The 24,369-nt window shown below is 41.7% G+C and overlaps 1 protein-coding gene across 3 annotated transcripts in view; it reads left to right on the top strand.

The window, feature by feature from the left end:
• ARFGEF3 (ARFGEF family member 3) overlaps positions 1 to 24,369 on the top strand; it is a 187,535-nt gene that overhangs the window by 17,108 nt on the left and 146,058 nt on the right. The window contains exon 1 of one of the 3 annotated variants that reach the window (XM_021087446.1): positions 6,349 to 7,559. The exons of the other annotated variants lie outside the window; for them this stretch is intronic. The gene's annotated coding sequence lies outside the window, so the exon portion shown is untranslated. Of the gene's footprint in view, positions 1 to 6,348; positions 7,560 to 24,369 lie in introns of those variants that run through there. 3 annotated transcript variants of the gene reach the window in all.

Below are 24,369 nucleotides of genomic sequence, written 5' to 3'. Positions count from 1 at the left end.
TATTCTGAGACCTTGTCTTCAAGGAGTTCATATGTATAAATTACAGATCTTTTCAGCCCCTAGTTCAGTGCCCTCTATGTGTTCATAGGATGAAACTGCCAGACTCTGCCCTGTGCATCTCAGCAATCTTGAGTCCTGATCTCTTACATTTTTGGAAAACATAATATTTGGAAGAATCTGTGCCACAATGGAAATCTCAACTTTGGCAAAAGAACCTGTATTATGTCACTGACTGAAAGGGTAAGTCCCAAAGAGTAGACCACAAACCCAACACCCAATCCATTGACCTCAGCTAATTTAGTCTTTAATCCCTTACTCTCTACTCAAGCAAAGCCCTGGCTAAATCTAATGAGTATTATTAGACTGAGGTTGAGGGAGGTGGTAGTCATCAAGACCTTGATTAATTTTTTTTAAAGTCACACACATTTATTACATTTTAATTTTACGTGCATAGAGACATCACAGAAAGCAGTGAATGCCCTAAGGATTGGAGAAATGGAGAGTTTATAGACCATCTTAACAGGGAAAAGGGAGGGGGAGAATGGCCACTTATGGGAGAACAGATGATGTTTAGGAAAGATCAGTGGGCACTTAGGAAAGTGGATGGGGATATGGTGGTTGTGACAACGTCTGTGGTGTGCTGTTAACTCCTCGCCTTTTCTCCTGTGATGAGAGCCGTCTTCCCTGCATGATAAAACCCCTGGCGAGGGGATTTATGACAGTCGAGTTCTTTTTGGGGGGAAGATCTGTTTAGGCAGAAAAGGGGAATTCAGAGACAGCCCCTTCCTGCACTGGTTGCTTCTCAAATGTCTTCAGCTCAAAATAACCTTTGTGTTAGAGTGGCAAGTTTGGGGTGGGGTATTTTGACTTCCCAAACTAGTTAATGGTGGAGCTGGACTTAGCCCAAGTTGGCTATTTTATTGTTGTTTTCTCCTAAGCCCTTGCCGTTTGCTGAGAGTATTTTGGTAGTCGTTTTGTAAATGAAGAAAAAGAGGTTGTAGCTAATAGCACTCTTATGTGTTGGCACTGTTTTAAGTGCTCTATATGTATTATTTACTCCCCTGCAGCAACCCTATGTAAGACCTTCATTAATGTTCTATGCCAAAGAACAGTGACTATACAAGGGTTCAGCTCTCCCTGGGTTCCCATGAAGAGTCCTTGGCCCACCTGCAAAGCTATGCTGGCTGCGCTTTACTGCCCCCAACATGAATTTGACTTGGAGTATTTCTGTTCTAAAGAACTAAAGAATTCCCACCTCCATCCCTCTCTGACCCAGGATGTGACCTTTCTCTAAATCCAAGTAATTTACAATAGGACCGGTCCAGATGAGATTAAACTGTCCAGGGAATCCTCGAGCCATCTTGTTAAAAGGCAGCCATTGGCAACAACTGTCTTGTTGGCATTTCTCAATACCCTTTGGGAACAATCCCAGACGTTACTCCAGCCATGGCCAGGCTGCCGTTTTCCTTACCTTCTCTGTGATTCTTCAGATTCTTCAGAGCCAACCTCAGCCTAATTACTTTTCTCCTGCCAGTTGTCTTTCCCAGAAAGACTCCAACAGTCCTACTTCCCATTTGTCCTTTAAGTGTCCCCCCCACCCCATCCCCACCCTGGCTGGGCCTCCGCTCAGCCTTCTAAAGGCTTCATTTTGCCTGCCTGGTCCAGACACTTCTTTCAACTCAGATGCTGACGTGTTCCTCCTTGTTTTGATTTGGGGACCTCCTGATCTTTCATGTAGGATGGGAGCACATTCATTAGCATTTATGCTTAGTGTGAATAGCTTCCTATTCTTTGTGTGGTTTTATTTTATTGCTTTTCTGCTGCTTTTATCTCTTTTTTAGTGTTTTAGTTCTGTGCTTTGAACCCTGGAGCAGCTTCTACAAGATGTGCAAATTTTTAGTTTTTTAACTGAGGAAATAAGCATCTCCACATCAACTGAGAAGGGCTGTGTGTGATTTCAAATGGATGCATGGGTTTGGCAGGCAGTTTCAGGCTGATCATTGTTGTTTCCACCTTTCTTATGTCACAGGGAGGTACTTTCTTAGGTCATGGAAAAGTGTCATGGAGAAGTTGGAAGGGGGCTCCCCTTGCTAAGTCCTGGTGTTAGGAGGAGGGAGCAAAGGATACCTGTGTAGCATCCCCAGGCCCTGTCCTCAGCTTGTGTCAACCGAAAGGAGGATGTTAGCATAAATGCGGGACAGATGCTTCTAATGAGGCTTCTGTGTCATTCCAGGTGAATTACAAAGAGCTGTGCTTCTCCTGGATCTAAACTCATCTTGAGGGCTCATCTCTTGGTAGTTGCTGCATTTCTTCCCTACTGTGGCTGATTTCTCTTTGCAGAGTCATGCAAATGTAAGGAAGTTTTGACTCTCTTGATTTTTTTGTTTGTTCTGCATCAGGAAACAAACAAACAAAAAAGACCTGTAGGCTCAAGACACTTTAGTCTAAGCCTAGCTCCGTTTCAGTTTTTGAGAAGTCTTTATCTTGCGGAGCCATGAAAGGAAATATAGAAGGAGAGGTCGGCCTTGCCCTGGGTCAGTGGGAATCATTTAAGTGAACAAGGGCTTGCCTTGGAGTTGACCTAAACTGTTCCAGCTTCTGAGATCTAGCTTCCCCTAAACAGGTGAGCAGTTTGCCACAACGACCAGCCCGCAGGAAGAAAGTGGCATGTGGAGTAGCCCTTAAGGACTGTAAGCCAACCCTTTAGCATTCCGTCTAATGGGGGTGCTGAAATCCATGGTAGAAATCAAGGTGCCCCAAAGATCTAGTTTCTCTTTTTCCTTATCCTACTGCTGTGGGAACCAAGAGTGTTCCTGTCACATTTCAACATAGTATAAGCGATAACACTGTGTATATTTCCAAACTTAGAAACAGCTGCTTCTGTGTATCTGCCAGCCTGGAAAGTCAGTTCTAATGGTTTTTGTGTTCTAACCTCTTTAATAAGGAAGACCTACGGCTAACTCTCAATTATAAAGCTTCTTCTTGTTAATAGCCCTGGACCTAAAAGCACTTTTAAATGATGCATTCAATTAAAGCAGTGCATGACTGACGAGGCTAAGAGGTAGGGGTTATTGGGATTGAGTGATATTTTGGGGTGTGAGCAATATATTAATGACCAAAACCAACCATGGCCACTCATCCTTCCTTTAGAACAAGTACTTGATGTCTTTATTTTATGGCACTTGGCTCTAAAGAGAAGCGTTAGAAGGAAACATACACCATTTTGAAAAAGTCTAAAATTGCTTTCTTAGGTCTTTTTATTTCTTTCGAGTGAGGATTTTTGCTGTGTGGGTTATTCTGTGCATGCTTTTTATAATTAAGCTGTGTCTTACAGGCATGTTAGGTCCAAATTTCCTGCTTTAATCTCAAAGTATGCCTCTGAGAAATTGCTTATATTGAGGGGTTATAAAAATGGATTCCAAGGGACCTGAGCTCATCGATTCAGTGATGTAAATGGCTTAGAGGTGTTTGTCTCTCTCTTACTCACCCTCTAGGACCTTTCTACTGGGGACAGTGCAAAGACTCAAATGGTATTTAGTTTCTTTGGAAATCTTTGTGTATTACAAATTTCATATTTGTATTTTTTGCCCATTTATGTATAGTTGAACTGTTTATAACTCAGTAGGACTATGTAATTACACAATGCCCTGATGTATATTCTTTTCAAGTGAAGTCCAATAAATTTGACCTAGGAGAGCTCCATTTACCTGTTTTATAGTTCAGTACTGTTATGACTCTTAGCATGCTTAATTACCCGTAATTCATGTTTCTCCGACTAAATTTGAGATGCTAGAGATTAAGTTAACATTTTTCAACCTTTATTCGGTGCCAGGGACTCTGATGTGTTACCCATGCCATCTCCATCCTGCCTCCTCTTCTATGAGGTGGGGGAAGCCTTGAGGCTTGGAAAGTCTCCTTGAGCCAGCCTGGAACAGAGGCAGGACTGCTGCAGTCAGAGTTTGCCTTCTTAACCCAGGATGGAATGTTACCTCTCCCATTATGACCGTAACACAGAAGTTCAGTTTTTCTTATTTGTAGTTTGTAGGAAAGCTGAGATATAGAAGGCTGAATTTCATGCAGTAAATTATTTGGTGAAGCACCATGATTGAAAAGAACTCTTGGGAAACAAGTGGTAGTGAGCCACTGCTCATTCATGAGAACTCACTAATGTAGGAATATCAATATCTTGCAATTTCCAAGAAGCCAGAGCTTTTAAGAGAGGGAGTGTCCCATATGCAGACTGAGGGGTGAGCCATGAATTATTAGAGCTTTGGAGATTAATGTGTAGACGTGACTTTGCCAAGAAATGACCTAAATTGACTTTTCCTCTCTGTAAGATATTAGGAGACTCAAGATGAAGGAGACACTAGCCTGGGATTGATGTGTGAATACCCACTGGGAAGCCTGGGTAATTATGTAATTAAATAATTAACCCTTAGCTCTCCTTGTTTCTGCTCACTTGACTGAGAGAACAGTCTTAAGTAACGACTAAGGTGCTTTCTTTAGGGATGCTTAAGATGGGTGAACCTGCAAAATCACCAAGAGAAGACTTATGGCAGGGCTCACTTTTAGGCCTAAACTAAAGGAATGTATCTAGAATAGGTTGTGTTTTGAGTGGGAGCAGACCAAGGCTCATTTTTAATTTAATGACAACCAGGAGAACTGCTGCATTTCAGAGATTATTTTTCCCCCCTAAAATTGTAATTTCCCTATTGCTTGTTTTGTTTTGTAAGCCCCATTTTGTTTTTCTGTATTTACCAGCTGGGAGGAAAGTCCTACAGAAACAAAAGGGGTTTTGTATGCTTATTTCAGAGACCTTGCTCCAGAAGCCAGGAAACAGAGTCCAGCTGTGCCTGAGTCCTGGGGGAGGGAGGGGGAGGGAGAAGGGAGAGGCGGGGGAGGTGAGGGGCCAAGCACAGAGGCTGCCCAGGTTGAGCCAGTAGGGGCTGGCCGTAGAAGATAAGGCCAGTAGTAGAACATTTGCTGAAGAGGGGGAGGGGAGCATTCGTGTGTTTCAGAAATAGTAAAAATATAGATGTAATTTAAAGTCAGTAGGATATTTGATTAAGAAAGAAAGCCATTGTTAGTTTAAGGTGTGTGCACCCAAGCCCTCACTACAGTGGACGCCTTTATAAATATTTGTTCGTGCTAATTGCCTTGCAGTTCTGGGTCTTGAATGTCCACATCTCTGTTGGCAGCATCTGGAGCTATGATCAGTAGTAGGAAGACAGTTGGAGGGGGATCTGGGCTCTGGCGGAAGAGGCAGTGGTTGAGGGGACAGGTGGCCCGAGATTGGAGTCAGGGCCAAGGGAGCAGCCTTCTCTGCTGGGAGCATAGTGGGAAACAAGACACAAATGCTCTCCTCCAGGAGCACACCACCTGCCAAGGGGAAAGTAAACAGATCATCGTCATACACCAAGTCCGGGTCCAAGTCCTGCTTCTCTCATGTATGACCACTGGGACGCTGAGCTAGTTATTTTGCCTGGCAGCTTCTATGAATGGCGATGGACCCTGGTGAGGTGCCTTTGTTTCCCCCTTGTGATCATCAGCCAAGCAGTAGATACAGAGGAGACAGATCTGGAGGGACCCCACTGAGGCCACAGAGGCCGACTGGGTCCCCCCGCAAGGGCTCAGCATGCCCGCATGCCGCCTCCTGTGTGGGGGAGAGCCTCTCTTTTACCTTCTCCATCCTTCAGGTCTCCTCAACATCCGTGCAGAGAGCAGCTGCCAGCCCATAAGGCCTATCTCAGCACCCTCCCTGTCACTGGTATATTTTATATATATATATATATATATATATATATATATTTTCCCCCAGCTTTATTGAGATATAATTGACATATAACATTATGTAAGTTTAAGGTATAAAACATCATATAAGGTAAGTTTATACTATGAAATGATTACTGCAATAAGATTAGTTATCCTGAGACATGGAAGCAACTTACAAGTCCATCAACAGAGGACTGGATAAAGAAGATGTGATCCATATAAACAACGGAATATTGGCCATAAAAAAGAATGAAATAATACCATTTGCAACAACATGGATGGACCTAGAGATCATCATACTAAGTGAAGTCAGACAAACATCATATGACTTCACTTATGGAATCTAAAAAAAAGGGATACAAATGAACTTATTTGTGGGACAGAAATAGGCTCACAGACTTTGAAAAAGTTATGGTTACCAAAGGGGACAGGTGTGGGAGGGGATGGACTGGGGGGTTGGGATTGGCATATGCACACTGTGTGGTATATGGCATGACTGGCCAACCTGTTGTATAGCACAGAAACTGCCCAATATTCTGTGATCATCTATGTGGGGAAAGAATCTGATAGAGAATGGATGTGTGTACATGTATAACTGAATCCCTTTGTTGTACAGCAGAAATTATTACATTGTAAATCAACAATACTTCCATACCACTTTAAAAGATAATTAAAACATAAATAGGGCTGGTTATCATAGCCAACCCCTCACACAGTCACCATTGTGGGTGTCTGTGGTGAGAGTTTTAAGATTTACTCTCTTAGCAGCTTTCAGTCATGCAGCACAGGATAATGACTAATAGTCATCGTGCTGTACATTAGATGGCCAGAACCTACACATCGTGTAAGTGGAAGTTTGTACCCTTTGACCTCTTTCCCCCGTTCCCCACCCATGTCTGTTATTACCACCAATCAGTCTACTCTCTGTATTGATGTGTTCAGGGTGTCTTGAAATCTTTTTCTGACTGTTTTCACTTCGCGTAATGCCCTCAAGTCTCATCATGTTATTTGTAAATGGCAGGATTTCCTTCTTTTTGTAGCTGAGTAATTTAATTTTACATTTTGTTTGTGTGTGTGTTGTATATATATATGCAAATATATATCACTGTGAAATGGTGATTTATAATAAGAAATATATGTATATATTTTTATAGTTGACCCTTGACCAACACAAGACGGGATTGAACCTTGAGGGCCTATTCATACACAGCCATTTCACCCAGTGCGTACCACAGCACCACACGGCTGGAGGTCGGTGGAGTCCCCCAGTGGAGAACTGAAGATCTCAGGGGCCCACTGTAAAGTTATACTGGGATATTTGTCAGGGCAGGCGGTCACCATCCCAGGTGTATTTGGTCTTCATCCCATTTCCAGCCCCAGAGCTCCTAAAACTTGGAATTGCCTAAGTACTTAGAGGTTGAAAGGTGTTTTTTGTTATGTTAATGAGATGACTTTGGACGGGCACCTAAGGGTGGGGGCTGGTTGCCTGGGGAGCCAACCACTGATTAGAGGGTGTGAACTTTCAGCCCGGCTCTCCAACCTCTGCCGAGAAGAGAGGGGCTGGAAATTAAATCATTGGCCCTTGGCTGTTGAGCTGGAGCAATGAGGTCTACGTAAGGAAGCCTCCAGCAATTGGAGGGCTTCCAGGTTGGGGAAGGCGGGAGACTTGCAGAGGCTGGTGCGCTCTGCAGCGAGCGGGGCCGCTCCTTCCCACGCATCTCGCCCTAAGCATCTCTCCCATCTGGCTGTTCGTGAGTTCTGTCCTTACATAATGAGCCCGCAATCTAGTAAGTAAATAGTTTCTGAAGTTCTCGGAACTGCTCCTGCAAGTTAATCCCACCCGTTAGGAGGGTGTTCTTGGAGCGTCTGATCTGTAGCTGGTTCGTCAGAAGCACAGGTGACAACCTAGGCCAGTGACTGGCATCTGAACTGAGGAGACAGGAGGTGGTGGAGCCTGGGGGAGGGGGGGGTGAGCCTTTTGGGACTGAAAAGTGGAATTTGATGCCGTCTCCGAGTGGATAGTGTTTTGGGTTGGATTGTAGGACACCCCAAGGATGTTCCTTGTTAGAGAATTGCTTGGTGTGGGGCGGGGACGCCCCTTCCCCATTGCAATTGGGTGCAGAGTCCCCTTAATTACAGGTATTTATACATCCGTCACATTAATGCAGCAGTTCTCAGGCATTTCGGTCTCAAGACATTTTATGCTTTTAAAAACTATTGAGGACTCCAAAGGGGTCTTTTGAAGGTTTGGTTTTTTTGTTTGTTTTTTACCATATTAGACATTAAAGTAGAAATTTTAAAATATTTAATTAAAAATAGTAAGCCCTGGAACTCCTGTCATGGCTCAGTGGTTAACGAACCCGACTAAGATCCATGAGGATTCGGGTTTGATCCCTGGTCTCGCTCAGTGGGTTAAGGATCTGGCGTGGCTGTGATGTAGGCTGGCAGCTAAAGCTCCAGTTCAGCCTCTAGACTGGGAACCTCCACATGCCATGGATGGGCCCTAAAAAGACAAAAAAATAAATAAAGTAAAAAAAAAAAAAAAACCCTATCATGTTAATATAAAGACTTTAGAAGAAACGGAAACTTTCAAAACAAACTTAGGAGCAGTTTACATTTTTTGCAAATCTTTACTACCTGGCTTAATAGAAAACAGCTGGATTCTGAGCTCGCTTCTCGATTCTCGGTTCAGTCTGTTACAATCTGTTGCTTTGGTTGAAGTAGAGAAAGCAGGTCCAGCCTCTACAGGGAAGTGATTTAAAACAGGAGGGGGGAATTTTAATTACCTTTTCAAATCATTGTGGCTATTCTTTTTTGATGAGCTCCACTATGTACTCCAGAGAGATTTGAGATTGGAAAGTTGTGACCGAGTGGGCCTTCTGCAAGGGTCTCAGGTATCCAGGCTGTACTTGGAGAACCATTTCTTCCCATTTTCAACACTGGAATCCTTCATTCTTCAGTCACCAGCTCTTCCTCTTACCTGCAAACAGCAGGGGCTCCCAGCCCTGCCTCCTCTGAGAGGAGCCTTGGCCTTTGGAGGGAGCTTGCTCCCCCTTCTCCTGCCTCACAGGCCCGTGGGGTGGGTCTTGTTAGGCTTCTACCATTCTTCTGGCTGTGGAAATTACCCTCTCACAGTCCTGTGAACAATATCCTCCTTATAGGAGTCTTATCTTATATAAGATAGCAAATAAACCTGTACTTTGCAGAATCTGCAGCAAGTCATAAGTGAATGTCTCTCTGATAACATCAGCTCACAGTGTTTTGGCTGCTTGCAGCATGATTAAGGTTTTGTGTTTTTGTGTGTCGTCCTGAGTTTTAAATGGTGATTTTAGATTGGAGAACAAAGGAGCAGATAAGAATCTGGATTGGAAAAAAAAAAATCTGGATTTAAGCAAGTGTTATTTCCGATTCCTAAGAATGCAAAAAAAAATGCAAAGAGGCCCAACTGGGAATTACAAACAAATCCGCCTGAGCTGGCAAGACCTGGAAAACACCAGATCTTTAAAAGTGTTCTTTAAAATACACACTGGCATCTGAAATAGGGAACTGGAACCCTTGGTTTTCTCCGGAACAGAAACCTTTGGGTGCCTCCAACGTCATCGTGTCCCCCCCCCCCTTTCCTGCAGCCTCAACAGGAATCAGGAATTTCCTTCATTATCAGCCCTGTGCTTCAGTGGAGGCTGCCCCATTGCAGGCCTGACTTGGGCGGGCTGGCCACGCGTTTGCCGTGTCTCCCATGCATCAGAATAGAGTGTGAGAGGGTTGCTGGTTCAGTCCTGTGAAGACGAAGTTCTTCCTCTGAGACTTGTCACACTCGAATGATGCTTGCAGCAATGACAGCTGCTTTGCCTCTGTAGGGGAGCCAGCCAGGAGATAAGGCTGACACATCAAGGCTGGGTCAGCAGAAGGCTGGAAAGAACCTGGGTTCTTTACTGTGCCATAGGAGCACAGAGTTACCCCAGTCTGGAGGCAGCCTGCCTCCTTGGTTAAACCTCATAGGGAGTGGGGTTTCCTGTCACTTGCAGCTGAAGGCACCTTCACCAGTACCCTCCCTAAAGGAATCCACTTGACCCTCAGGGACCCCAGGGTAGGAGGATAGCCCTGGCGGGTGGGGCAGCTGGAACAAATCTGCAGCTGTATTGGTGGGTTCCTTTTCTTCTTTTCTGGCAGTCATTGGACCACTTTGTTGTCCCTTTTCTTTGTTCTGTAGGTTAAGCTGAAATTCTGAGTATCCCATAGAATAGGAGAGCTGAAATGTCCAGGGCATTTACGAGGTGTGGGGGCTTGGAGATGGGGCCTTGCCTTTCTTTCCCCCCCACCCCCAGGCACACAGGTGGATGTCATGGCCTTATCCCACTGCCATAAATAACCAGTTTACTTTTGCGCTTCCCCAGCAAGACCCTCAACTCCATTGTTTTAAAATTCAGGGCCCCTGGTATATATAATGTACCTGCCCCCACAATATTGAAGGCTACCAATTGTGGAGTATTGATCTATGCCAGGAATTGTACTAATGACTTTGTGCATTGTCTTATTAACCTTTATAATACAATAGGTTCTAGTCTATATTTTAATGATACAAAAACAGACTGGCGCGATAACATTTGCTCAAAGCAAACAGCTAATATATGCTAGAGGTTCAAATATAGATCTGACTTGAAATTTCTTTTTACTAATATATTCTATATTTTCAATGCATATTTGCTGAATACTTACCATTTAGATGCTTTAGAATAGGAGTGAATATTGTACCTCTCTCTTCCTTCATTTCCCCTTTCACCCTTGGAAAATGTATCGACAGAAGGCACATATTACTTGAATATTGGCTCTTCTCTAGGAATAAGCTTTATCAGAGTGTATAGGTTATGAATGCATTTGGTGGTAAGTAATGGAAAACCTGACTGGTTTAAATGAGGTGGGGCTTATTTTCCCTCGCATCGAATGGAGGTAGGCCAAAACACTAAGGTGTGTCCAGGATTCTGTTGACTTTCCATTACAGAAAAGTTGCCTTTTCCTAGCACAAAAAGGCTGTTACAGCTCCAGTCATCACATCCCCATTCAAGGCAGAAGGCAAGAAGACAAAAGGCTGAAGGGCAGTGCCCGCTAAACAGGTCTGGCCCTGTATATCAGGAAAGCAGAAGGTTTTCCAGAGCCAAGAAGAAGGCTGAAAAAGTGGGAGATGGGATTACTGGGAAAGGTTTAGACCAATCTTGACCTACCAGTTAGGGCTGACCACACTGTCAGCCAAAACAAAGTTGGAATCTAGTTTCTAAGGAGAAGCCTGCTAAAACTGCTAGGCACACATTTCCAAGAGGCAGAGGCTGATAGCATTTGAAGAGGTGATGGAAGTACCCCCATCCTCCAGATAAGACAGCTGAGACTTAAAAAGAACACAGGTGCCTGAGCCATGACGAAAGCAGAGGATTTCCTTAGATTCTACTGCTCTCCTCACTATGCCTTCCTGATATTCCCGTAAAGTGTTTTGCTTTCAAAGCCCTTTCCTATCCCCTGCTCAGTGTATCCTTCTCATCCTTGTGGAGGGGGCTGGGAAGGGCAGAACCGTCCTAGTGTCTTGTGAGTAGAAGCCACATTCCAGCGTGAGCTCAGAGACATTCCCAAGGTTTACCTTATCGATGGTTGGCCAAAATCGAAACCATGAATCTCCAGATTGGGCCAGAGTTCTTTTAACAGACTGCATTGCTGCCCATGACGCTGGGATCTTCCCTGTAGCCTTCATGCTTAGACCAGAGCGCGGGGCGGGGGGCGCACCTCCCTGCTCTGAGCTTTCAGTTGGGCAGGTCTGACGGCCTTGACTTTCTAGCAAAAAGGGCCGCAGCTCTCAAGGGAAGACTGGGTGGACCTCAGCCTGCATAGGGGCATGGGTTCCTTCTGTTCCCAGGGAGAGAGAACCTCTTGTGGCTATGAAGAGTGGCAATGAGTGAGGCCTGTAAACTTGAGTCTGAGTGTATATTTCCTGGGTTGCTTTGACCTTGTCTTTCAGCAGCAGGGTTCCTGGTCATTTTGATCTTGTTCAGTATGTTCCCGCCTTCCCAGGCTGGGACTCAGTGTGCTGAGGATGGCTTCTGACACACTGGGCCAAACACTGATGTGAACGGCATGTCCCATCGCCCTAGTAACGAGGGCATCTTCTGCAGCTGGAAGAGTCTTGACATGGAATCAGTGACTCTGAGTTTTCTGAGTGGAGGTCCTTTCATTACCTTGGAAAAGGAGCGATCCCTTTCTTTAGCTTGAAGAGTCTATGCAGTGTTTTTATTTTATCAGTCAAAATAGTCATCATAGCAGAATCATAATTACAGTGTTTCAAATATGTGAACACTTGATAAGTTGATTGACACATTGCTCGTCTACCATGTGAATATCGTTATCAGCCTTTGGGACCTTAGCTTGTTTTCACTTTTTTCTTTTATTTATTTATTTTTTTTTTTGTCTTTTTGTCTTTTTGTTGTTGTTGTTGCTATCTCTTGGGCCGCTTCCGCGGCATATGGAGGTTCCCAGGCTAGGGGTTGAATCGGAGCTGTAGCCACCGGCCTACGCCACAGCCACAGCAACGCAGGATCCGAGCCGCGTCTGCAACCTACACCACAGCTCACGGCAACGCCGGATCGTTAACCCACTGAGCAAGGGCAGGGACCGAACCCGAGACCTCATGGTTCCTAGTCGGATTCGTTAACCATTGCGCCACGACGGGAACTCCCACTTTTTTCTTTTTAGGGCCACACTCCTCCCAGGCTAGGAGTCGAATTGGAGCAGCAGCTGCCAGCTACGCCACAGCCACAGCAACGCAGGATCTGAGCCACATTTGTGACCTACACCACAGCTTGTGGTAACACCAGATCCTTAACTCATGAAAGAGGCCAAGGATCAAACCCACATCCTCACAGACACTATGTCAAGTTCTTAACCTGCTGAGCCACAATGGGAACTCCTTTTTTTTTTTTCTAAGTTTACAGTTTATTTTTAAAATTCTGAAAGACACTGCAAGTTCTAAACTTGTAGTAGCTGCTCCCACATGCACCGTCTATGTGGTCAAGAAACCAGCAGAAGAGCCCCCTTTCCAGGAAGCTTTGCAACAGCAGAGTTGTGCAGCATGGATGTTACTACAAGAAAAAATAATACATGACACATTCGTATTCATATTTTGTAATGTAAAAAAGTTCCAAAGTAGTTTCAAAGTGTCACTTGATGTTGAGGGAACTCAGATACCTACTTTTGCAAACTCTCTCAGTCTCAATTTGGATTTAAGGCATTTACAGTCAAGCCTCTTGCAATTGGCCATGCCGCATTTGTCCTTTCTGACCCCTGGATGGGGACGCATGCCAAGAATAATATCACCAGGAAGACTTAGGTGAACGCCCAGGAGAAGGAGGATCTGGACACCCCCCCCCCTTGGCTTAGTCATAGCTCAGTCCTATGCCATCCCATTTTCATGCCCTGGACGGGGATTGTTGTCAGGCAGCTCTCACTGTCTGGGTTTACTGTCATCTGGCCTTTAAAAATTTCACTTAGAGGACAGCCTGCTACTGTTTTTTCTCTTCAGTGCGTAAAAAAATTACTGGGCATTTGTTTTTCTTCTAGGGCATGTTGCATTTAGGAAGATCCCACAGTAAGAGAATCAATTAGATGTTACCTTGAGTGGAATAAAGCAGCCCATGGCTGAAGTATGGTAAATACAACTGCCTGCGAGATGACTGTGTTTAAGGCAGTTTAAAAGCAAGCTGAAAGGTAATTTCCCAAAGTTTGAAAATTTCAGCTTTGAAATTGCTATTTATGCCTGACACAAACCAACTTTTAAAAATGAATGTAATCCCAGGAAACAGTCTTGTCTTCACATCGGGTAGGGCCAGACCTGAGGCTCTTGAATGGCAGATTAATGCAGATCTTATTCAGCTGACTTCACAGGCTGGGAGAGGCAAGTATAGCGTCTATAAGGTGTTAAAGCAGGCAGCTAATAAGGAACCAAATCAACCTTTTCAGCTTTCACCCAAGACCTATTTTTAAAAAGTGCTTGCAGTGCAGAATCTATTGGGATATTCCGTTGTCAAAGAACCACAAACATATTACTGCTGGGAGAAGCTGCTGTTTGTGGGAGAATAAAATTTAGCATCACTGTTCTCTGTCTGATGCTTATTACCAAAATGAATTGCTTAAGGGGCGTTATCTCTGTACATGGTTGGCTGAAAGTGATTTTTGATGCTGATGGAGAAAAGAACTGCAGAGCTTCTAACAGGGAGCAGGGACTGTAACTTCAACATATAAAAAAGTGTCATTTCCCCCCCAGCTTTATTGAGGTGTAATTGACACATAAGCTTGTATATATTTAGAGTGTACAGTATATTGATTTGATATATGTATACATTGTGAAATGATTACCATAATCAAGTTAATTAACACATCCATCACCTCATAGTTATGGTTTTTGTGTGGGTGTTGAGAACAATTAAGATCTACTTGCTTAGCAAAATTCCGCCATACATGCAGTATTACTGAGGGTAGTCACCACACTGTACAGATCACCAGAACCAATTCAACTCATAACAAGAAGTTTGTATCCTTTGACCTCATCTCCCTGTTCCTCCTGCCTCTAGCAACCACCATTCTGTTCTTTGTTTCTCTAAGTTTGACTTTTCTAGATTCACATATAAGTGAGGTCATGGAGTATTTGTCTTTCTGCCTCTGGCTTATTTCATTTAGCCCTGTGCTCTCTAGCTTCTTCCATGTTGCTGCAAATGGCAGGATTGCCTTCCTTCTATGGCTGAGTAATATTCTATTGTGTATCTATAGCTACATAAATATCACGTTTTCTTTATCCATTCATCTACTGATAAACATTTAGGTCTCTGTAAGTTGGCTATTGTGAATAATACTGCAGTGAACGTAGGAATGCAAATATTTTTTCAAGATACTGCTTTCATTCTTTGGATATATACCCAGAGATAGGATTGCAGGAGCGGATGGGTAATTCTGTATTTGATTTTTGGAGGACTCTCCATGCTGCTAACTGTAGTGGCTGCACCAGTTTATATTCCCAGCAACAGCACATAAGTTTCCCTTTTCTCCACATTCTTGCCAATACTTATCTCTATTCATAGAGAAACAATTCTTAATTGTACTTGTCCTGAAAGAAGTGGGGATTATTGTACTGGCTGGGTTGCTTTAGGGTTCTCCATAAAGACAGCTGAAAGATGAAAATTTTGTATTGCTTGAGTTAATTTCCTGCTGTGTCTGTGCTTATTTCCATGTTGCAGATGCTTTTAACTTCCCTTTTAGCCTCTATTCCCTAGTGATGGAGAGGTACCATGTTGCTATGGAAAGAGTGTAGACTTTTGTGTCGTATAGTCCGTAATTTGAATCTGGACTTATCCAATTACCAGAACCAATTCAGCTGTCCATGGGCAAAGTGACTCTGGGGGCTTCCATGTCTTGAACTGCAAAATGGACTTGATAATGTCCATTGACCCATTTTTCATGAAGAGTAAATGAGTTAAAATTATGAAAAAGTTCCTAGCTCACAGCCTCTTCCAATGGATGGGCTCAATGAGTGATTAAAGTGAGTATTGAAGAGGTTAAATACTCAGCACACAGGCTGTAATTGGCAGAGCCTGAATTTGACCCAGATTAATTTGACTCCACATTTTTTTCCATGATGTTCTACTTTTTATCCATTCTCTGCACTGTAGCCAGAGGTCCATTTTGTAGGAAATGTCTGAGATCACATTAGTCCCTTAATTAAAAAATCTTATATTAGCTCTTCATTTTCAGTTGGCTTAAGGCCAGTGTCTCTGGCATCACATGCAAGACCCTTCCAAACCTGGCTCAGATCTACTTTGTCAAATTCATTTCTCGCCAGTCTTGTGACTTGCTGGGTCACGGTTGTTCTTGGGCTGTTCGGTGAATCCACTCTGCCTCTGCCCTCACTACCTAAGCTCTGCCTGTCCTTTCCCTCTTTACCTGGGTGGCCAAGGTCCGCACTGTCCCCCTCTGTTTCAGGGCCAAATGAATATTACGTGGTCCATGAAGACACTTGAATCTCCCTGCCCCTGTTACACTTGAATGGTTGTGTATCACTTTATTATTATTATAGTTGATGTACAGTGTTTCAAGTTCTGTTGTCTAGCAAAGTGACCCAGTCCCACGCATTTCCCTGCTGTACAGTAGGATCTCACTGGCCATCCATTCCAGATATAACAGTTTGGTTGTGTATAACTTAATACAAGGGCTTATTACCTCGTACCTGTGTGTGCAGGTTATCCCACGTCCTTTCTCTCCCTTAGACGGTGAGTTCCACGTGACAGGAGCTCTGTCTCATTCATCATTCTATGTCGAACACTTCATGCAGAGCCCGGACATCCTGTAGGCCACATAAATGTTTATTAAAATAAAAATCTTTCTTTGATCCTAAAAGTCATGTGTATGTCTCAAAAATAGGTTGTTAGCCACTGAGGAGTACAAATTTGATGTCTGACATTGGTGTTGATTGGCCAATAGACTGGTTTTCTAGGCGTTTTGACATCACGATGAAATTTCTCTCTCACAGAAATGTTGCTTTACATTTAATCCTTTCGTTTTGCTGTCATTATACGTAAGTGGTGAGAAGTCCTTATGATAAATGTAGACGTGTATTATTTGTGAGCTTTCCTAGGCCAGTGAGTTCTGAATAGAAGGTAAAGAAATCACAGTTCTGTCTCAAAGGGATGAGTTTGTTTTTCTAAGCTACCTATCTTTGGCTATCTAGACATTTCTGAATGATGTTTACACCAAAAACTTACTTTTCAAAAGGTAACTATAGATTTGCATAAGTTATCAGCACACACACACACAAAAGGATGGCGCTAAAAGGTATTTATCATGCAGCTTATTTTTTCTTCCCCCCTAAGATTTGAGAATTTGAGTTAGAAATATTGTTTATTCTGCTGGTTTATCTCTACTTGCCACTCCGTGGCAGATACTGGGCAAAGTCTTTGCTCTGCATTGCCAACTGGAGCATTTTCATGGAGGAAAAAAAAAAGAAAAATTAAGTAACAGAACGCATGTGGTTCTATGTTACAGGGAAGGGCACCATAATTCCCATAGGCATGTTTCATGCTGTTGGCATGTTCACATTTTAAGCCTGAAAGCTCGATTTGGGCGGAAAACACGTCTTAGAAAGAAGCAAAATTAAATTAAGCATACTGATTTTAGATACATATGACTACGGTAATTATATTTAAGGGTCATAAGCAAGTTTATTTTTAATCAAAAAAGCTTTAGGGAGAAAGACTTTTAGTAACTGCTTGAAAGATGCTAAGGAATGGTCTTTGGGGAGAGGGAAACTATTCCTGGAATATTGCCCAGCTTTTGAAAAAGCCTCTGTCTCTTGATTGAAGGATGAAGTTAGCACAGAGCAAATTCAGGAAGGATTAGATCAAAGGCATTACTGGAAACACAGATATTCAGGACTCTGGGACAAAGCTTTGACAGAAGGGAGTGTGTGTTTATGCACAGGGAGGAGGGGGCTAGCGTCGCTTCTCAATCTCTAAAGGTCAAATATTTATTATTGAAAGATTTAAATGTTTAACCATATAAACAATAAAGCCCAAACCATCCATGTTCCCAAAGGGCAAGAGATAGATTCTGGAAGGATTTTGAGGCATTTTTCAGCCTCCTTCCCTCCCTCCCGTCTTCACTCATTTCATTTGTGTATGTTAACTTTTGAATCAAGCGTAGGACCACAGTATGGTATATTTTCTACATTATATTCTCACTTTTAACTTCTTTGACCTAACATCTTCAAAGCATTTTCTGTCTCAATAAAAGCTTTTCAAAATATTTAAAATCATTGCTTATTATTCCATTACAGAGAGGTACCAAGATTTATTTAACTTTATATTATAAATAAAGCCACAGATAAATATTTGCACCTAAAACTCTGGTATATGTGTGATGATTTCTATAAAAAGCTTCATAGAATAGAAAACCCTAGGTCAAAGCATATTAATATATTTAAGCTCTTGAGATAAATGGATTTTTTTTTTCTTTGGTCTTTTTAGGGCCACACTCGTGGCATATCGAGGTTCCCAGGCTAGGGGTTGAATTGGAGCTACAGTTGCCAGCCTACACCACAGCCACAGCAATGCAGGATCCAAGCTGTGTCTGTGACCTACACCACAACTCACGGCAACGCCTGGTCCTTAACCCACTGAGCAAGGCCAGGGATCAAACCCAAAACCTCGTGGTTCCTAGTCGGGTTCGTTTCTGCTGAGCCGCGACGGGAACTCCAGATTTACTTATCTTTATAAGCTCAACCAACCTTTATTATTTTTTTAAACTTTATTTTTATTGATTAGCATTTCTTTTTTAATTGAAGTATAGATGATATACAGTGTTGTGTTTCAGATATAGAGCAAAGTGATTCAGTTACATGAACATATATATTCTTTTCATCTTCTGTATATTCTTGTTCATATTTTCCCCTTACGTAGGTTATTACAAGATATTGAGTATAGTTCCCTGTGCTATTCAGTAGGTCCTTGTTAATCTCTTTTATATATAGTGGTGTGTGTATGTTAATCCCAAACTCCCAATTTATCCCTCCCTCTCCTTTCCCTTTTGGCAACCATAAGTTCATTTTCTGTGTCTGTGGTTCTATTTCTATTTTTTAAACAGAAATATTTCATTCGTATCTTTTTTTAGATTCCATATCAAGTGATATATGATATTTGCCTTTGGCTTACTTCATTTTGTATGATAATGTCTGGGTCCATCCATGTTGCCCCAAATGGCATTATTCTTTTTTATGCTGAGTAATATATATATATATATATATAATATATATATGTATTTATGTCTCACATCACACACATATATGTATATTATCATTTTTATCCATTCCTCTGTCAATGGATATTTAGGTTGTTTTCATGTTTTGGCTATTTTAAATAGTGCTATTATGAACACAGGGATGCATGTAATTCTCCAGACATTTAACCAGGAGTGGAATTGCTGGGTCATATGGTAACTATTATTATTTTTGAAGGAGCCTCCATACTTAAAATAGCCTTGGTGTTAACACTTCTTAGGCATTTTCTATTTGTATGTTTGTTTATTCATTCATACATTCAGAAGGTGAATTGATGCATTTATACTTACCTCCGTCTTGACCAGAAATGATATTTGTTTTCCTCTGTTCTATAAACAATGCCAAGTACAGTGCCTTGAACATAATAGATGCTCAGTAATTATAAAAAATAAAATTCTTTTATTTCCTTTTGTTAAATCTGAAAAAAATTTTTAAAATGTTAATATTTTTCCCCAATTACGTAGAATTTATACCTTCTGATAGATGTATTAATATCAATCCTAGGTTACAGGTGAAAATACCAAGCCATTTTTAGTTATTTTCAAAGATAAATAAGTTGTGTGGACATAATGTATAGCATAGTGACGATAATAGTACCATATTATATATTTGAAAGTTTCTAAGAGAATAGATCTTCAAAGTTCTCATCACAAGAAAACATTATAACTATGTGAGGTAATGCATATTAACTAAATGTATTCACTTAGTTTGAGAATCTCTAGTTGCATCCATGTTGCTGCAAATGGCATTAGTTTGTCTTTTTTATGGCTGAGTAATATTCCATCTTAATCCATTCATCTGTTGATGGACATTTAGGTTGTTTCCATGTCTTGCTATTGTGAATAGTGCTGCAATGAACATAGGGGTGCATGTATCTTTTTCAGTGGAAGTTTTGTCTGGATATATGCCCTGCAGTGGGATTGCTGGATCATATGGTAGTTCTGTATGTAGTTTTCTGAGGCGCCTCCATACTGTTTGACATTGTGGTTGTACCAATTTACATTCCCACCAACAGTGAAGGAGGTTGTACCAATTTACATTCCCATCAACTTACAGCAGTTGATGTAAGTTCCAGAAAGGAAGAAGAGGATTCCATGTTTGAAATTTTCTGTGTATGTGCAGATTCACTCATCTTTTTGAGTTGAACATTAGGAGGAAATGCAGTGATTTTTAAAAATTTTTATTTTATTGAAATATAGTAGATTTATAGCACAGTGTTAATTTCTACTCTACAGCAAAGTGACTCAGTTTTATATATATATATATATATATATATGTTCTTTTTCATGTTTTTTATGATTTATTACAGAATATTGAATATGGTTTTCTGTGCTATACAGTAGGACCTTGTTGTTTATCCATTCTGTGTAATAATTTGTATCTGTTGGTTCTAAACTCCCAGTACTTCTCCCCTCATCCCACCCCTGGCAACCACAAGTCTATTCTCTATGAGTTTGTTTCTGTTTCAGAGGTAAGTTCATTTGTGTCATATTTTAGATTCCAAATATAAGTGATATATGTTGTTTTTCTCTTTCTGACTTCACTTAGTATGAGAATCTCTAGCATGTCCATCCATGATGCTGCAAGTGGAATTATTTCATTCTTTTTTATGGTTGAGTAGTATTCCATTATATATATACCACATCTTCACAATCCATTCATCTGTCAGTGGACATTTAGGTTGTTTCCATGTCTTGGCTATTGTGAATAGTGCTGTTGTGAACATAGGGGTGCATGTACCTTTTTGAATTATAGCTTTGTCTAGATATATGCCCAAGAGAAGGATTGCTGGATCCTATGGCAACTCGAGTTTTTTTTGAGGAATCTCCCTTCTGTCTTCCATAGTGGCTGCACCAATTTACATTCCCATCAGCAGTGTAGGAGGGTTTGCTTTTCTCCACACCCTCTCCAGCATTTGTTATTTGTAGATTTTCTAGTGATGGCCATTCTGACTGGTGTCATGTGGTACCTCATTGCAGTTTTATTTTGTAGGAAATGCTATGGTGTTCATCTTTGTGAGGCGCCAGTAACTTTGTGGCTTTACAAATACTTTCTTGGGAGTTCCTGTCGTGGTTCAGTGGTTAACAAACCTAACTAGTAACCATGAGGTTTGTAGGTTCAACCCCTGGCCTTGCTTGGTGGGTTAAGTATCTGGCGTTGCTATGGTGTAGGTTGCAGACACAGCTCGGATCCCGAGTTGCTGTAGCTGTGGCGAAGGCTGGCAGCTACAGATACGATTAGACCCCTAGCCCGGGAACTTCCATATGCCCCGGGTTCGACCCTAAAAAAAATAAAATAAAAATATTTTCTTCAGGTTTTTGTCAGTATACTGTAGAGTTATTCTATAAAAATTAATATAAATAGAAAGTATAAATACAAAGAAATTAAAGATCCCCATCCACTATCTGGACATTCTTGTTATCAGCATTCAGCCCACCTCTGATTTTCATGGCTGTGTATCTCTCTGTACCATGTGAATTTTTTTTAAAGTATATGCCTTTTATAACAAAATATAATAAGTATATGTATTTTGAAGGAAAATATGAGCATAACTGTATTAAACTATTTAGGATTCTTTTAAACATTGAATTATATATAGTTACAGATATTCAACCCTTTCTCATATACAAAAATGGCAGTTTTATATGTTCTACTTAGTAATTGTAGTAGGCTAGCTACGGCATCTTGAAATCCTACAGGGGAAATAGGATTTTTGTGTTGTTCACAGCTGTATCCTTAAGACCTATAGCAGTTTCTGAAGGCGAACCTAGTCTTGTTGTGAAATGTATAGGAAAAGGATTGATAGTGATAATTGCATTAAAATAGGAGTGAAAATGGAAATAAAATGGAAACAATTTAACTGCACCGCAGATAAATCAATTAAGGAACCAATTCAGTTCCAGTTGGCTCAGTGAGTTGGGTCTGGCAAAAGCTTAGTCAATGAAAATTCATCAGTGTTGGTGCAAACTGTTTAAAGCATCGGTATTCATACACACGAATAATAACATCCCAAGCATCACAAGAGGCTGAAAAACCTTCTGTACTCAAACTAGGAAAGGTCATGATTACTAGGAAAAGTGATAGCTGTTCTTGAACCCAGTAAGTAGCTGTGTCCAAAGGCACACTTAGCCCACTCATCCAAATGCATATACTTCTTCATATCTACACACCACCTGTCAAATATAACACATGCTTCATGAATGACCACTCACAATTAGATGATTTACTTATTTGATGCCTGTCCCATTCTTTTAACCTGGTAGACATCTGGATGGCTGTTGGTAAAGCAGTGTGACATAGCGCACAGTTGGCGGGGAACTGGGCTGGCACAGGCCTCGTGGCAGAGGCTTAGGAACAGTGGTTTTGAAGACAGATGGTCTAAATTCAGATCTCGGCTTGTCATTTACAAACATGTGACCTTGGACAGGTAATCCAATCTCCCTTTGTTTCTTTTGTCAGCAATTAAATCTCTGCATAATAAAATGAAATAGTAAATATGACCTTGTGAGTGTGGTACTTGGGACATACAGGCCACTGATGTTCAGTCAATCAGGTTATCTTGTGAAGGAATCTAGACAGTGATTGAATAAATGGCTTAGAGCATAGAATCCTAGAAATACAGCGTAAGCAGACCTCAGACATCTAAGGTATTGTGCTTCATCTCAGGCAGTGCCTCAAAGAGGAATCAACTTAAAATTCAGAAATATATTTAGTTTTACGTGAAGTTGATTTTTGTGCTCATATTGAAAGGTAATTTTTAGTAAATCCTACCTTGTCCTCTCTTCACCTACTTTAAATTCCCTTTGTTCCTTGTCATCCTCCAGCCCAGTAAAGCCAGTCTGTGAACCATGACAACAGAGATAAGGAGATATGCGCCATCCCCTTGACACGACCCCGTCACCCCCACGGGGATGGTGTCTTCCTCATGCGTTTGCAGAACTGCTGATTATTCTTCTTTAAGAAATAATGACATGTCAGGGCATGAAACCTGGGGCCGCTGATTTATTTAATTAAGTAAGAGTGAACCTGCACATGCCTGCACATAAAAAGTAATCGCTTTCTGTAACGGGAATCTTGGCTTAGGTATGTCCTTTCCTCGACGAGACAGCATCTAGAAAGATCGGAAGATGATGTATTCCAATAGAGTGTGTGCCAAGGGGACTGAGGTGTGTGCAATGTTGCATCTTCATTATAAATTTCACCCTGAGACTCAATTAACAGGCCTCTTATTCTCTTTCATTAAAATCACTTAAAAAAATTAAGGCAGCAGGGTTTTTAATGAGACCACAGAGCCAGCGGCGGTGCAATCCATTGTGCCCCATGAACTTCATTCATTTCCCACGTGTGTTTGTTTCCTGTCGGAGTCGTGACTTGAGGCTTGTGACACTGATATGGGGATGTGGTGGCTGGGGGGCTGAGAATCCTTGGATCCTAAACTATCTCTCTCTGCTTTTTCAGGGCACAGGGTAACATCACTTCAAAGCTCCTAACCCTAGTGGGAAACCCTGAGCCTAGCCAGGGAACGTGGCCCTCTTCTCTGGTGCAGACACCAAAGGTTTCCATCGTGTTGGGCATGTCCTTTCTCCTGAAGGCAGGGGCTCTTAACTTGGGCTCCATATGATGCTAGGGTCTGGGGAGCCTGTGAATTCCCTGAAATGATTTGTATGTACTTTCTAGGAAGAGGATCTTTTTGTATTCATGATCCAAAAACAGTTAAGAAACATTTACTATAGCTTTGCTCTGATCCTTTGAGACCGAAAGTATTGGAAGAAACTTGGTTCTGGGAGTCAGAAGGATTTCCATTTGAATTGTCTCCAGTGGATTTTAGCCACATAAACCTTGGGCAAGCTGCAAAACTTCTCTGAACCTCCATTTTTCTCAAATGTAAAACAAAGGTAAGAATGTCCATTTTAAGGTTGAAGTGACAGGTAGACTAAATAGAGAAATAAGAAGTAATTTTCTTTTTCTCCCTCTTTGATCCCATGAATGAAATGAAGCAATTTGTCCTATTTTGTTCCTTGTCAGATTTTTCCAGACACCCATAGCAGTGCCATGTACACAGCAGTCACTCGAATGTTGGTTGAATGGATTGTTGGATAGATGGAATGTCTTGGTTTAAGTACCTACCTGGGATCTCTCAGTATGGTACCTCAAAGCATTGACTTTCTAAGAGAAATTTTGGTGCTAAATTGGTCTTGCCAAGACCTTCCCAGGACATGTGCTCCACGGCCTGTGCAAAATCTTTCAGGATACTATGACACAATTAGATCTTCTTCTTCTCTGCTGAAAACCATGGTCTGCTAGGCCTTGGTCTGTATCAGGGCTGGGCAAACTATAGCCTGCAGGCTAAATCTGGTGTTGCCTGTTTTTGTAAATGAAGTTTTATTGGAACGTGGCCATGCTTATCGACTTACATATTGCCTCTGACTGCTTTTGTGCTATGGCAGGGTTGAGTAGTTAGCACAGAGACCATATGGTCTTCAAAGCCTAAAATATTTATCTGCCTCCTTTTGGAAAAAGTTTTGCAACCCCTGATACATATTTTCTGTCATCTTTGCTATAACTCTGTAGGCTTGGTCTAAAGATGCTCTTTTTAGACCAAAGACTGGGAAGCTGAGACTTAACGGAGTTAAGTATCTTGACTGAGACTGCACAACTTAAAATTGTGAGGGTTGGAATCCAGGCGTGTGTGATTCCACAGCCTGCCAAACACTGATGCCTCTCAATTAAACCCAAACCTA

Source organism: Sus scrofa, chromosome 1 (assembly GCF_000003025.6).
Source record: "Sus scrofa isolate TJ Tabasco breed Duroc chromosome 1, Sscrofa11.1, whole genome shotgun sequence".
NCBI lineage: Eukaryota > Metazoa > Chordata > Mammalia > Artiodactyla > Suidae > Sus > Sus scrofa.
Note: the sequence above shows the minus strand (reverse complement) of the source record. Positions and strands in the feature narration are given on the sequence as shown.